The sequence below is a fragment of the Balaenoptera ricei genome, chromosome 11 (assembly GCF_028023285.1).
Source record: "Balaenoptera ricei isolate mBalRic1 chromosome 11, mBalRic1.hap2, whole genome shotgun sequence".
Lineage (NCBI taxonomy): Eukaryota > Metazoa > Chordata > Mammalia > Artiodactyla > Balaenopteridae > Balaenoptera > Balaenoptera ricei.
Genome location: NC_082649.1, coordinates 104082922 through 104096838, shown reverse-complemented (window position 1 = coordinate 104096838; position 13917 = coordinate 104082922). Strand labels below are relative to the sequence as shown.

The 13917-nt window shown below is 57.7% G+C and overlaps 1 protein-coding gene across 1 annotated transcript in view; it reads left to right on the top strand.

The window, feature by feature from the left end:
* The first annotated feature begins 1099 nt into the window (after window positions 1-1099).
* Window positions 1100-13917, top strand: part of FBLN2 (fibulin 2) — a 105916-nt gene continuing 93098 nt past the window's right edge. Inside the window, exon 1 of the mRNA XM_059940467.1 lies at window positions 1100-1118. The gene's annotated coding sequence lies outside the window, so the exon portion shown is untranslated. The remainder of the gene's footprint in view (window positions 1119-13917) is intronic.

Below are 13917 nucleotides of genomic sequence, written 5' to 3'. Positions count from 1 at the left end.
CTTAGTTGCTCCGCGGCATGTGGGATCTTCCCAGACCAGGGCTCGAACCCGTGTCCCCTGCATTGACAGACAGATTCTTAACCACTGCGCCACCAGGGAAGCCTTGCCGTGTATTCTTGAGATGAAGAATCCATACCTCCTAAGGATTAAAGGAAATAAAGATCGAAAGTTCACACAGCAAGAGGCCTGGCGTGGGGTAGCTGCCTGATAAATGCTAGTGTTTTAGTCCATGCACAGAGTCCCATGGAGAAGGTCATTATTCCCATTTTACAGATGAGGGCGCTGAGACTCGGTGAGGAGTTTGCTTCAGGCCACACGTCTCGTGAATGGTAGAGCCAAGTTTGACCTCAGCTCTGCCAGGTTCCAAAGTATGTGTTCTCAGCTGCCTCAGGTTTGGCAAGGGTGAAGGGGGGGGCGGGTGCTCTCCAGACAGAGAGGGGTTCAGGGGCGGGGAAGGGTGGGGATGGGAGGGCAGGCTGGGCTGGGCTCTGCCCAGTGTAGGAGGCAGCTGGGGGCCCTGGCGGGTGGTGGGTGTGTGTGTGGGGGGGTCTTCCAGCCCTGGGCTGGGAGCACAGGTGGGGATGGGCTGGGTGGGGGCAGGGTTGGGGCAGGTGGGGAGCAGGACCTTGTCCTCAGCCTGGCAGGGTGACCAGGGCACCCCCAGGGTTAGTGGCACAGCCTGGGTGGGGAATGGGCCGTTCCACGAGGGTCAGGGCCAGGGCAAGGGCAGGAGATGAAGACATCGGGGTGGTGGGCGGGTGTCCAGATGGGCCCTGTGCTAGGTGTGAGGGGGGTGAAGGCTGGCACGGCCCCGTCATCTCTGTTTTCCAGAGGCAGACACCGAGGCATGGGAGGTTGGTTCCTTGCTCAGAGCACACAGCTGGGAGGTGGAGGAGCAGGATTCCAACCAAGGCCTTGGTTCCAGAACCCGCAGCTCTTTCCTCCTCCATAATATGGGCCTTTAAGGATACCGTAGTCACCTGGAGGGTGGGCCCAGGAGTAAACACCTAGGACGCGGCGAGTGCCCAGGGGGTGTTAGCAATGAGGGTGATTCTCCTGTAGGGCAGAGAGAAGAGCCAAGGCGAGTTCCGGTGAGGTGTTCAGGATCTGTTCTTAAGGTCTGTGCACTTTGTTCTCTTTGCAAATTATTCTCCAAGTTGTCAAAACCCAGGGCGCACACTCCAAGCCCTGGCCGTCCGGGCGGGTGCTGCAGCCCAGGGTGAGACTGGGGCCAGGCTGGGAGCTCTGGGGTCAGACACGTGCTCCGGGGAGAACCTCCAAAAAGGAGCCCGCGTGGGCCAGCCCGATCCTGGCGGGTGTGGGGTTTCTGCAACGGGCAGCTCCAGAGCCTCCTGAACGTCTGAGCTCCGATGAGGCCCCTTCCCCCCACCATGTGCTGGGGAGCGTGCTGGGGAGTGGGCAGACCTGGGACCCCAAGCCCGCCACGTGGGGAGGCCCGCAGGGCCTGGGCCTGGGTGTGGGGCCTCGGGCAAGTGGCAGCCTCTCAGAGCCTCCTTCCTCAGCCCTCCTGGCGGGTCACATCCTGAGCCTGCAAGGCTGAGCAGGGGTGTCGGGTGACCCTGGAGGCAGCTCAGAACCTGGCACCGCGAGAGAGTGCTGTGTGATCGCGGCCGTCCCCCTCCTCCTCCAGACCCCGCACCGTGCCTGGCGCTGGCGGGCGCCTGCTAGGCCTAGGGGAAGGGGGTGCCCTCGCGGAGTCATAGCCCTATTCTCTGCCGGGGGGCCGGTGGCGGGCTGTCAGGCAGCACTGGGGCAGCAGTGTCCCCCCACCTACCCCCTCCTGAGGCTGGTGGGGGCAGAGGCAGGAACGAATGTACCCAGCCTGATGCCTGGGGCATAAACAAAGGCGGCGGCGTTGCCAGGGCCCCCCAGCCTAGCAGGACTCCTGGGCAGAGCTGAAGGAGACGTAGGACGCCTCCCTGGCTCCTCGGCCAAATGCTTGGGGTTTAGGGCGAGGAAATCCTCCAAGGCCGCCTGCCCTTGAGTTGGTTTCATTTAGCTCAGCCAACACTGGCTGGGGACGCTCCTCTCTGAGCCCAGGGCCAACACGGGGAAGCTCGGTGCCACCCTGGGAGCGATGTTGTCCCGTGATTGTTAGCCAGGCTGCAGGGGGCAGTGGTTAATCCATGCCTCACGGGACTGGCCTTGAGTCCTACCTCCTGCCGTTTCTAGCTGGGTGACTTTACCTTTCTGTGCCTTAATGTACTCATCTGTAAAGTGGGATGATACCCCAAATGGGGATGACTGTCATGAGAATTAAATGAGTTAATATTTCTGAAGTGCTTAGAGCAGTCCCAGCATGGAGCATACACTCAGTACAAGTTACCCATCATCGTCATCATTACCATTTTACAGATGATGAGATCGAGACTCAGAGACGTCAAGTGACTTGCCCGAGGTCACACAGTCAGGCAATGGAAAAGCCAGGGAAGGGACCCCTGACTGTAGAACGAGTGCCCTTTTCCCACAACCAGACCCTCTGGCAAAGGTTTGCAATGAGAGTATCTTGGGGGGTATGGCGTCCCCCCGCCCACCTGGACCTCTCAGCCGTTCCCTGGTTCACGCCCTTACCAGCAATCCCGGGAGAGGCAGGTGTCAGACCCCGATGTCCAGATGAGACGGGACCCCAAAGGGAAGGCAGCCCTCCTGGGTCCTGCAGTGTGGTGTCAGGGCCAGGCTGAGGTACATGTGACGGTTTTAAGTGGCTGTCTGCTCAGGCGGCTTCCGCGTCCTGCCCCAGGGCCGCCTGTTCACCTCTCGTGCAGATGGCAGGCGGAGGCCACCTCGTGCATGGCAGCTGGACAGTGGGTGGGCGCACTGCAGGAGAGGGAAGGCTGTCCTCGCGGAGGGCCCGCTGGGGTCCTGGCTCGGTGCTGGTGCTCACCACCGTCAATTTATCAATGGGGAAAGTGAGGCCCAGGGAGGGCTATTAAGGAGCCTGACACCCCTGGCGGCCAACTGGTACCAGAGCCCGGCCTCCTGGCTTCCTCCCATGGGGGGGGCCAAGCATCGCTTCCGCCACCACCCCGGGCGTTTTCCTCTGCACCCCTTGTTGCCACCAGGGTCAAGGCACGGTTGACGGGGCAAGTGGGAGTCCTGAGCTCTGCCGGGACGGCGGGGGGCCTCTGGAGAAAGGACGTGGACTTTGGGGTTGGCCAGCCTTGGTTTGAACCTGCTCTGCCGCTGGCCTGCGAGTGACCCTGGGCAGGTGTGTCCCCGCTCGGAAGCTGGCCCTCCCTCTGCAGAGGCCTGTGTGAGGTGACGGAAGTGGGCTGGCCTATACTTTCTGGGTCACTTGAGGGCAGAATTAGGGTCCAGAGGGTGAGTGTGGGATGCATCCTTCTGGCTTGCTCCCCACCCTCTCGCTGCACAGACAGAAACGGAGACCCGGAGAGACGGGGACCTCGCTGCATGTGGGAGCTCACCCATCGGGAGGCGGTGTACATGGTGGTCGGATCCTGGCTTTTCCGCCACCTGTGCGGCACTGAGGAAGGCAGTCATCTCCCTGAGCCCCGATCTTCCCCTCATAAGGGGCCCTGGCATCAGCAGGTGCTTAGTTAACATTAGCTAATGATGTCATTCAGGTGGGAACGAGGCAGGATGTTCTCAGAGCCGGGGCATCCAAAGATAATCTCATGGCCGGGACACAATGCAGCTTCTGGGTTCACGGCACGGTTCTTGCACAGGCGTGTGTTCAACCGCTTTGTTCTCAACACAACTGTGTCTGTGGAGGAGGAAAGGGGCGCAGGGAGGGTGGGTGTCCACCCGGATACGGCCCCTGCCCACCCCAGAGCCTGGGCCCAGCATGCTGCAGGTACGCCACCTTTGGGTGCCCCATGGCCATGACCTCCCCTCCCAGGGGGTGTGCTAGCGAGGGCTGGTCAGGGATCCAGCTAGGCGGCTGCTGGGACTTCCCACCCCTTTCTGACTCTGAACGTGAGATTCTCGGCAGGTTCCCTGGCCTTGGAGGTGCGGGGAAGGGTCACATCAGAGGGGCGCTCCCGCGGGGCCGGGAGGAGTGGGCAGGGCCCGGCCAGAGACTCCTCCCTGCGGGGACCCCCGAGCCAGTGCTTGCAGCCCGCCGGTCGTCGCGGTAACCGATACCCAGGCGGCCAGACGGAGTTATGGTGTGTGGCTGGGAGGCTATTTTGTCTAATATGTTAAAAGGCCTTTGGAAATTCCTGGAGCCCATCTGGTCCTAGTTACACCACAATATTGCTGTCTCTTCAGCTCGCAGACAAGGCAACACTTTTATTTCTCCTTTCGGAGCTCAGGAATGTGCCGAAAACACAGGCCGGCAAACGCCCATCTGGTTCCCGAGGTCCTCGATCACGTGAGGACCCATCATCCTTTTAAAGGCCGCGGCTCCTTCCCCAGGAGTCCTGAGATGCCGTGGGGGGCTAAGGCCTTGGAGGGGGGTGCCTGGCTGGGTGATGTGCCCCCGGCCTGTGTGCTTCCTCGCCCGTGCAGCGGAGACAGGAGCTCCTGGAGGGGGGCACACTAGCCTGGCATGTGGTGGGTACCTAGTCAGCACCGGTTTCCCAATCAGCTCCATGAACCCGAGAAAGTTCCTTAACCCATCCAAGCGCCAGTAGCCTCTGTCGAACGGGGTCTGCAGCTCTGAGGGAAGTCGATAATCATTCCTGACTCACCTGGCACCTCCGCCCACCCACAGCCATCCCCAGAACCAGAGGAGAAACATGCAGAGCCTCTGCATCTAAAACATCCATGTGGAGTCCAGGCCGGGCCACTCGTGCTCTTCTTCCCGGGGTGCTGGTCCCTGTGGAACCGTCGGGGCTCCTGCTGCGGCAGCGTCCGGAGGCTGGTGTGGCCGCTCGGCGCCCTCTCTCACACACGGCCCTCCCGCCTGGCCTGGCTCATGCTTAGCTGCTGCCCCGGACAATTGTTTAGAGCCGCTGGCACCCTCCTCCCTTCCTGGAGGAACTCCCACCCCTCAGTCCCAGCCTGTAACAGGCACGGTCCCCTGCCCACCCTCAGCCCAGCCCCCGCTGCCCCAAGAGTAGAATGTGATTCAAGGTCAATCATCCTAGAGGGCTGCGCCTCCCCGCCCTCAGAACTTGGATGTGTCCACGGACTTGCTTCATGAACGGTGAGCTCAGTGGCTTGTGTGTCTCCCGGGGGGAAGCTTTCCCAGCCAGTGGGCGTTTCTCCGAGTGCCTCCCCTTGGCTGCAGCAATGGCGCGAGCACATTCTGAGCTGTGGCATCTGTTAGTCTGGGTTTCTGAAAGCCCCCGGTGAGCAGAGCCCCCAGGCAGACGGGGGCAGACATTCAGTGTGAGCGAGAAATGAACTGAGGTTTTACACAGCGTGTTGCACAGCACAACCTTGACGGTTCTGACTGATACCCATCCCCTTCCCCTAACCACGGGGATGGTTCAGTGATGCAGTGTGACTCCAGCTGGACCAGAGTCTTTACCTAGATTTTTAAATTTGGGGGCAGGAAGGGAAGGGACCTTGTCTCACGAGTTACAGAGCAGCCCTACTTCAATCACAAAGATAAAGCCTGTCTAAGGTACAAGAGAGTGAAATGGAGGGAGAAAAAGATAAAACATGATGGAGAAAGAGGGAATCCTGGTGGCGTCAAGACAGGGCTGCCATGGACAGCTGTACAAGTTGTGCACTGCACAACTCTGAAGTGTCCTGTTTGCACAGTAATCAGGGTAGATGTGTGTATTTATCAGGACAGTTTTCCAGCAGGTGGCAGTAGAGTGTCTCAAGGAAGTGGAACCTTGCTCTACTTGGCACAGAACTGTTGTCCAGGATGGCAACCTTGCAGTGTCATGTCCCCAAGTTCAGTCCTGGAGTCCCCAGAGCATCCGGAGCTCGAGCAGGACTTGGTGGCATTTGTTCTCGTGATGAACTCCCTTTGTCGTTAAGAGTCTTTGACTGTCCAGTCGTTGACCAGCAAGATGCATCAAGCTTATTAGCCGCTTTCCAAGCAAACCCTAGGTGCTTCTAGAAGTAACAGTCCAACAATAAGAGAGGAGACAGAACAACCATTAAAAGCAGACACAAGAACAGCATCAACAAAATATCAGTTTGGGGCCTTTTGTGTGGGCGTGAGTAACCATCCCTCTCTCCACAAGCACCCAGTTTCTTGCTCTGCTGTGCTGAGGCCTGAACATGGTTGGCATGGTCGTTTTTCTTTAGGAGCACAGAGGAGACATTGTGTGGGCTTCACTTCCTCTTGGATGGTTAAGTATAACTGTGTTGTTGCTTAAAAGGATAGACCAGAATTATCTGGAGAGGGCACATGTGTGTGTGGCTTAAGCTAGATAAATAATGTATCATTGTGAAAGGATGGTGTTGGCCGAGGTCCAGCCCCCCAGCTGTCCCCCGCACTGGAGGGTCTGCCCAGCGGCCAGCGCCCTGACCCCACTCTGCCCGGCTCAGGAGAGCTCACGACTCGAAATGCCGGGAGTTTCCAGGAAAGGTTTGGGGAAGGCTGGGGGCTCTGGCGTCGGACCATCTGGGGTGGCGTCTTGGTGTGGCCTTTTCCAGCTAGATGACTCCAGGCAAGCGCTCCCCGCTTCGGAGCCGCAGTTGCCACTTCTCAAGAGGCGGGAAGCTGACACCCACCTACCGGGTCGTCGGGAGGGTCAGGTGGGCATGGGAGCACCCTGGCACCTAGAGGGTGCTCAGCGCACGGACTGGCACAGGGCGTGGTGGCAAGTCGCTTCACTGCTTGGAGCCTCGGTTTCCTTATCCGTCAAAGGCAACTTCGCAGGGTGTGAGGAGCAATCGGGCCCTTTCTGCTTCCGTTCTCTGTGCTCCCTGCCGGACAGTAAGCAGTCAGGGATGGGGTCTGCCCCCCAGCACCATCCCCAGAACAGGGCCAGCTGGCGCGTAGTAGGTGCTCCATCAGCACTCCATCCGTGTTCCGGTGGCGAGGGGGACTGGCTGGTGCCCGTCAGGGTGGTCTGCGCCCTGCAACCTGGGGGTGTGGACAGGCCAGGAGCAGTCTCTGCCAGGCAAGCCTAGAGACCACCTCCCCATCCCACGTCTGCGGGGGGAGCCCAACACCCCCTCTGAATCCTGAGCAAGCGCCCCATCACTTGCCCATCCCCAGCCCCTGCCCAGGCCCTTCCCAGGTCTCTCCGTCAGGGCAGCTTGGCATCTGTGGGACATGGAGGAGGGAGCCCTGGGCCCCTCCGGCAGCCCCGGGCCAACACCACAATTGTTTTTCCACCTGGAGCTTCCAAGGAGCTGCTGGCAGCCAAGCTGGGGGGCTCAGGGTGAGACGCTGGTGGGCATGGGAGGAGCCAAGCTTCACCCTCTCCATCCACAGGGGTAAAGTGGATGGTGCTGGTTGGCACTTTCCTTTGACCTTGGGTGAGTGACTTAACCTCTCTGGTCTCAATTTCATCCGTAAAATGGGGATAACATCAGTGCCTACCTCTCAGCCTTGCTGTCGGCCCACGCAAAGCACTTAGAATAACGCCTGGCACAGAATGAATACTCCAGAAATGCGTTGCCTTGATTATTATGATTGTAAGTCATCGTTCTTGCAGGTTCTAGTTTTACGGTGAAGCAGTTCTGTCCGGCCTCGAGCCTCAGTGGACCCGGTGCGTAGGGAAGCTGTGAGCCGATAGACACGGGGTAGGTGGAAGCCCCTTCCCCCTTCCTGCTCCCCTTCCCCTTCTGTCTTCCTTCTTCCTTCTTTTAGCCTGGGAGCTGCCCCGAGAGGCAGGGGACAGCTCCGTTGGCCGTAGAAACGGTGGACCTATGGCCCCGGATATTGCCATGTCCCGGCCCCCTTTGTGCAGAATTAAAAACTGAGGCTGCGGTGGGGACAGGGCCGCCGCCGAGCAGATGTGAGGTCCAGCATAGCTGAGGTGTGGTCAGTCAGGTCCCTTGGGCCCGGCTGTGAGAACAAGCTGTCCCTACCCGCCTGGCCGCCGTCCCTCGCTGTTGTTTGGAGGGGACGGCGGTCATCAGCCCCCGGCGCCCCCCTGTCCCTTGGCTCCCCTGGCTCCTTGGCCTGGGACAGCCCCTGGCTGACAGAGTCGTGCCCTGGGGGGCCAGCGGTAGGCCTGGTGCTCTCTGGCCCTCCATTCCCTGCTTCCACCCGAAAACTAGGGGATGTAGCTGTCGGTCTCCGCGTGCCCTTCCCACTCCAGGCCTGGGGGACAGCGGACGGGGGCGCAGCGGGGCGGGGCACGGCCCCGGGAGCCACCTCCTGATGGCATGTGAGAGGCAGAAAAGGCCGTTGCCCTTTTAGGGAAGAAGATGCCCAGGTGCGCATCTGGGGGTGGGGACAGCTCCCCCAGAGTCCCTGCCTGCCCTCCTCCTCCACCCCCTCCTCCCACCCTGACCCGTCTGGGTCTGGGCTGAGCGGCAGCTCCTCGGCTGTGGAAGGACCACGTAGCCCAGAATGGGACCGGGGCCCTCGGGAAGCGGAGGGGAGGGGAGACTTATAACATTGGCCTGGGGAGCTTGTCCCGGGCCAGATGGATCCTGGGGACGGGCTGGGCCCACGTGGGGCCTTGTTACTGTCTGCTGGAACCAGCAGGGGCAGCAGGGCCCAGCCTTCGGGGCAGCAGGAAAATGGAGGCAGGAGCCCAGTTATAGGACCTGATGAACATGACCCAGCAGGGAGACAGCTACTAAGTGGGCACTCAGGCCCCAGGGTCATGGTCAGGGCAGGGCCCACAGCCCTACCTGCTGATGGGAGAGAGGCTGCTGTCCCCTCCCTCCCTGGTCAGGAAGGCCCGGGCCCCAGGCAGGGAGAGGCCGGCTTGAGGAGCGTTGAGGAGACAGGGCCCTGGTGCTAATCCTGCTGGGTTGCTTCCCGGCCGTGTGACCTTGGCCAGGGCCCTTCTCCTCTCTGAGTCCCCACTCCTCTTCCACAAAGCGGGGAAGTAATGCCCCCAACGTGTGTAACTTGGCCCTCGTGTGTACCCACAGCCCGCGAGCAATTGGGGCTCTGTGCCTCTGGCCACCTCCATCCCCCTTCTCTGTCTGGGGGTGCTGAGGATGCAGGTGTGGGTAGCGTGGGCACCGGCTCTGGTTCCCAAGGCCCTGGGAACCTCCAGGCCAGCCCTCGGCTGCCTCTCCCTGACGACGCCAGCCCAGAGACAGATCCTCTGCCCGTGGGAACTTGGGTCCATCCCAGGAACGGGAGGACAGGGGTCTGCCAAGCTCTCTTGGGCCTGGGACGGAGAGTGGGCACTGCCCGCCAGGTCCAGCGCCAGGGGCTGCCGGCCAGGGTCTAGAGCAAACAGCGGTGCTCCCCACTGAGGGCTGGAAAGGGGAGCCGGGGAAGCCTGCAGGCTGTGAGCAAATACCTCCCCAAAGGATGCTTGCAGCAGGGCTGACTCGGGGAGCTCCCTGTGGCAGCTGGGCACGTGGCCTGGGGGGGCGGAAAGGGGAGCAGCTGCTGAGAGTGAGGGGAGGACGTCTAGCCGGGCTTGGCAGATGGGGTGCGGAGCCAGGGAGCCGGAACCAGGCTTCCAGGCCTGGGGCCAGGACTCCTGGGGTCAGATCTCTGTCCCCGGGAGGGCTGGCAGGAGCCAGCGGGCCCCGCCTGTGTGGCCCCGCAGAGCAGCTGTAGACCTCAGCATGCCTTTGAGTGTGTTGCAAGAAGGTGGCGCTTCAGCAGACACAGCGGGCATGCTGAGGCTTGGTGGGGGGCACGGGTCCCCGTGCCCCGGTGTCCCGGCGTCACTAGACGCAGCAGCCCTGGTCGTCCTCAGAGCTGGTGCTTCCCTTCCCCAGGGCTGGTCCTGGAGGGGCAGCCTCCTTGGTGGGGAAGCTGGATCACGGTGCCCCCACCGAACTTGACCTCGAGTCCCTTCCCCCCTCACCCATGACTCCAGGCCTTGGGGTGGGCTGGGGGTGACCTTTCTCGGACGCCCTGACCCCAGTGTGCTGGGGTCCTTCCCCAGGGTCCTGCACCAGGGCTGGTCCGTTTAGAAAACCCTGTGAAGACTTAGGCACCACCAGAGGGAAGTGAGTCCCCAGAGTGAGACCACGGTGGTCGCCGTGTGTGACCAAAGGGATGCCCGGCTGCCCCCGCAGATACCCGCAAGCTCAGGCTGAGGCTGGCTCCCTCCTGCAGGTGCGTCTTCGCCCCACGCCCTGGGGCGCTGCGGAAGCCCCGTCGCACCTGGCCCGCAGCTCGCCTCCCCACCCCGGGCAGCGCCAGGCTGGGACAGGGCGGCCCTCCCTCCGCGGCACCCCAGGGAGGAGCTCCCTGAGGAGTGTGCCCCCTCCGCAGCCTGAGCGTCCCGGAGACGTGGGGAGATCTCCCTGACCCTTCTGGGCCTCTTGTTTCCCCAACTCCAGCTCCAGCCAGGCTGTCCCTGGATGGATGGAGGCGATTCCGAGGTCAGGGCCAGGGAAAGATGAGGCAGACGACGGTGGCCAGCTGCCCAGGTGGGGACAGTGCTGGGCCCCCCTCAGGGAGGGCCCCGCCCTCTGAGCATTCCGTCCTGCCCAGACGGCTCCACAGGGAAGGGATCCACCCAGAGATAACGCTGCCTGAGCCCAGGCCAAAATCTTTAATGGGGGGAAGCTGGCAGTGTGACCAGGGACACCTGGGCGGCCACCAGTTGGACGATCCCCTAGCAGACCCGGTGCCAGCACCCCTTCCTGACAGCCCCGCAGGACCCTGGGCTGTGGTGGTCTCCGGGTGAGGGCAGACTTGTCCTGGGGTCGGAAGCTCAGGGAGCCTCGCGGTGGGCACCTGGGGTGGTGGTTAAACCGTGCTCTCTACTTCTGCTGGAAATTTGAGGTAGTAAAAAGTCATGAAGCAAATCCTAAAGAATAGCAAAGTGCTTTGTCCATTGTGGTGTGAAATTTCTCACTTTGAATCTGCAGCCCCGGACTATTTTATTTATGACAATGTAGGGAAGTATTCTGCCTTCACGTGGGTGTAGACGGGCCCTATGGTTTACAGTTTCGTGCAAATAAATGTGTGCCCCAAAGTGGAAACAGCTCAAATGTCCATCCATGGATGAACGCGGACACTAAACGTGGTCTGTCCACACAGCAGAATGTTATTTGGCCATAACAAGGCCCAGAGCGCTGGCCCCTGTTACACTGTGGCCGGATCTGGAATGGCATATGGGAATACGCCAGTATTAAACAATGAAGTGTTTTGTATTGAAAATTGTAAAAAAAAAAAAAAAAAAAAAAAAAATCATGGTTTCAGAGTCAGTGTGCCTGTAGCCCCAAGTGTGAGATGTCTTCTCTGAGCCTCAGTTTCCTCGCCTATAAAATGTGGGTAATAATAGCGCTTTCTCACTGGGTGCTCGTGAAGTGATTGGGGCAGTGTGAGCCGGTTAGTGAGAGCTGCCCGGCCCCCCTGCAGCCCCACCCTGAGTTCTGGGCCCTGCTGGCTTGAGGCGGCAAGAGGGGGCTCTGCTCTGGGACCCCTGGGTCCCCTCCTGCCTCCTTCTTGTACAGCTGTGTGCCCTTGGGTGGTTGTGCCTCTGGAAGGTCAGTTTCCCTGTCTGTGAAATGGGAATGAAGCCAGCAAGGCTCTCCTCTTCTTCCTCATGTCACCTCCTCGGGGAGGCCCTCCCTAGCTTCTGTTTTAAAAACAGCAACCCGTCTGTCCTTGTCCTTCTTCCCTGATGGATTTTTTTTTTTACCTACCACTTTCGGACATGTTACCTATTTATTTGTTCATTTATTCTTTCTTACTGTCTCTCTCCTCTTTCTGTGTCTGGCTCCATGAGGGTCTAGAACAGTGCCTGGCAGTCTACTTAGTAAATATCTCAGGGGTGTTGAATGAACCCCGTGTACTGTTGGCTAATAACAGGAAGCCGGCATATTCCCGCCTCAGGGCCTTTGCACGTGCATTCTTTCCCTAAGTATGCACGCAGCTTACTCCATCATTTTATTTGGTTTTTTGCTTAAATGTTACCTTCTCAGAGGAGCCTGACTCCCTGCTAAATATTCACCCTCCAGCAGGTGCCAGCTCTTCCTGCATTTCTCCTGCTGCCCGAGTCACCGCCGGACACACCGTCTTGTCCAGTGGTCTCTTCCACTAAGCCGTCAGCTCCATGAGAGCGGAGAATGTGACTTGTCGATTGCTGGGTCCCCAGTGCCTGGAGCAGTGACGGGCACAGAGTCAGTGCTCAGGAAGTATGTGTTGAATTAATATTACTTATTTCCTAGGGGGGTGTGTTATACATGTATGGAAACCCATAGAGAAATGTCTGAATGTCTATGCAGCAGAGTCGTGGCCATGGGTCCCTCTGGGCAGTGAGGAGAAGCCGTGATGGTCAATCCTGCCTCTTAAGGAGACATCAGCCTCCTCTGTGGTGTGTTAGGGAGCACTGCCTAAGTGCCAGGCACTGGTGGAGGGGCTAAGAGTCCATGCTAACGCAGAGGTTCTCAAAGTGTGGTCCGCACAGCCCTGGCCATCCCCACGACTCTCTTAGAAGATCCACAAGGTCAAAACTACCTTCCTAATAATCCTAAGATATCATTTGCCCTTTTCTCTTGCTGATATTTGCACTGCTGATGCAAAAGATGGCGGGTCCAGCATGGATCAGGGCCACAGCACAGCTGCAGTAGTGGTCTTTGCTCTTCACCACCGTGCCCTTGCGCTATGTCCTTGCGAAAGCGAGGACATAACTAACTGTATTGCTCTTGAGTGCGCATCTTTTTCCTATTCTGTGTGAAGACACGGGAAGCACACAGAAAGCATCCCCAAGTATGATGGTTGTCTCAGGGAAAAGCACGTGTATGACTATTTGAGTTGCCAGCTCAACCACTTGCCTTTTTATGGAAAGGAAAACTGAAAGAAAAACACGGGTTATTCAGACTTGGGCATCTGACAGACATATTCTTGAAAGTGAAGTGAGCTGTCACTTCAAGGGAAGCAGCTGACGGTAATCGTTGCCAGTGATAAAATTTGAGCTAGAAAATTAGAATATGGGAAAACTTCCATGTGCACTAGAAACCAAAACTTTAAGCCTTTCCTGATGAGATAGGCAGTGTTATCAACAAATGTGAAGTTTAGTAGCTAGTTAATGAAATATGTAAACATTAGGAAGACCAGGAAACCTGTATTTCTCAAATGACCAATGCAGGTTGTTATTAATACAAAATCTTGTGTAAATAAAAGACCCATTCAAAGTGCAAGGTAGACCAATGGATTTTTGTGTAACCAAGTATGAAAAGTTCATTCATGTGTTTTCAGATTCCATGTAGCAACTGGAGTTTAAGAAATTACCATTTGTTGAGTTTTGGTGTGAAAGCAAAGACAATTATTCACAGCAATCTGAAAAGGCTATTAGAATACTCCTCCCTTTGCTGACTACATTATCTGTGTGAGGTCAGGTATTCCTCACGTCGTCCAACCAGAATCACATGTCACAGTAAACTGAATGCAGAAGCAGATAACAGAACCCAGCTATCCTCAATTAAGCCAAACATTAAAGAGATTTGCAAAAGTGCAAAACAATGCCACTTTTCTTATTAATTTCTTTTGTTTTGCAAAATGGAGCTCTTTTTCATAAAAATATGTTATTTCTTGTTTTTTAAAAATAAATATTTTAGCAATTTTTCCATTTTAGTTTCTAATACAGTAAATATCAGTGTTTATAATGCCATAAACATAAGCTCTTTGAGGTTTTCAATAATTGTTAAGAGTGTAAAGGAGAGGGTTGCCAGATAAAATGCAAGTATGTCCAATATTTGAGACACACTTATACTAAGAAAATTGCTTGTCATTTATCTGAAATTCAAATTGAACTGGGCATTCTGTATTTTTATTTATGTACTAAACCTGGCAACCCTAGTAAAGGATCCAGAGAGGAAACTATTTGAGGCCCACTGGGTTACACACCTGTAGGTGTTACACCGGGTAAGAATGCAGAGACGGAGGGAGAGCCTGCTTGCTCAGTGTGACCAGGGCCG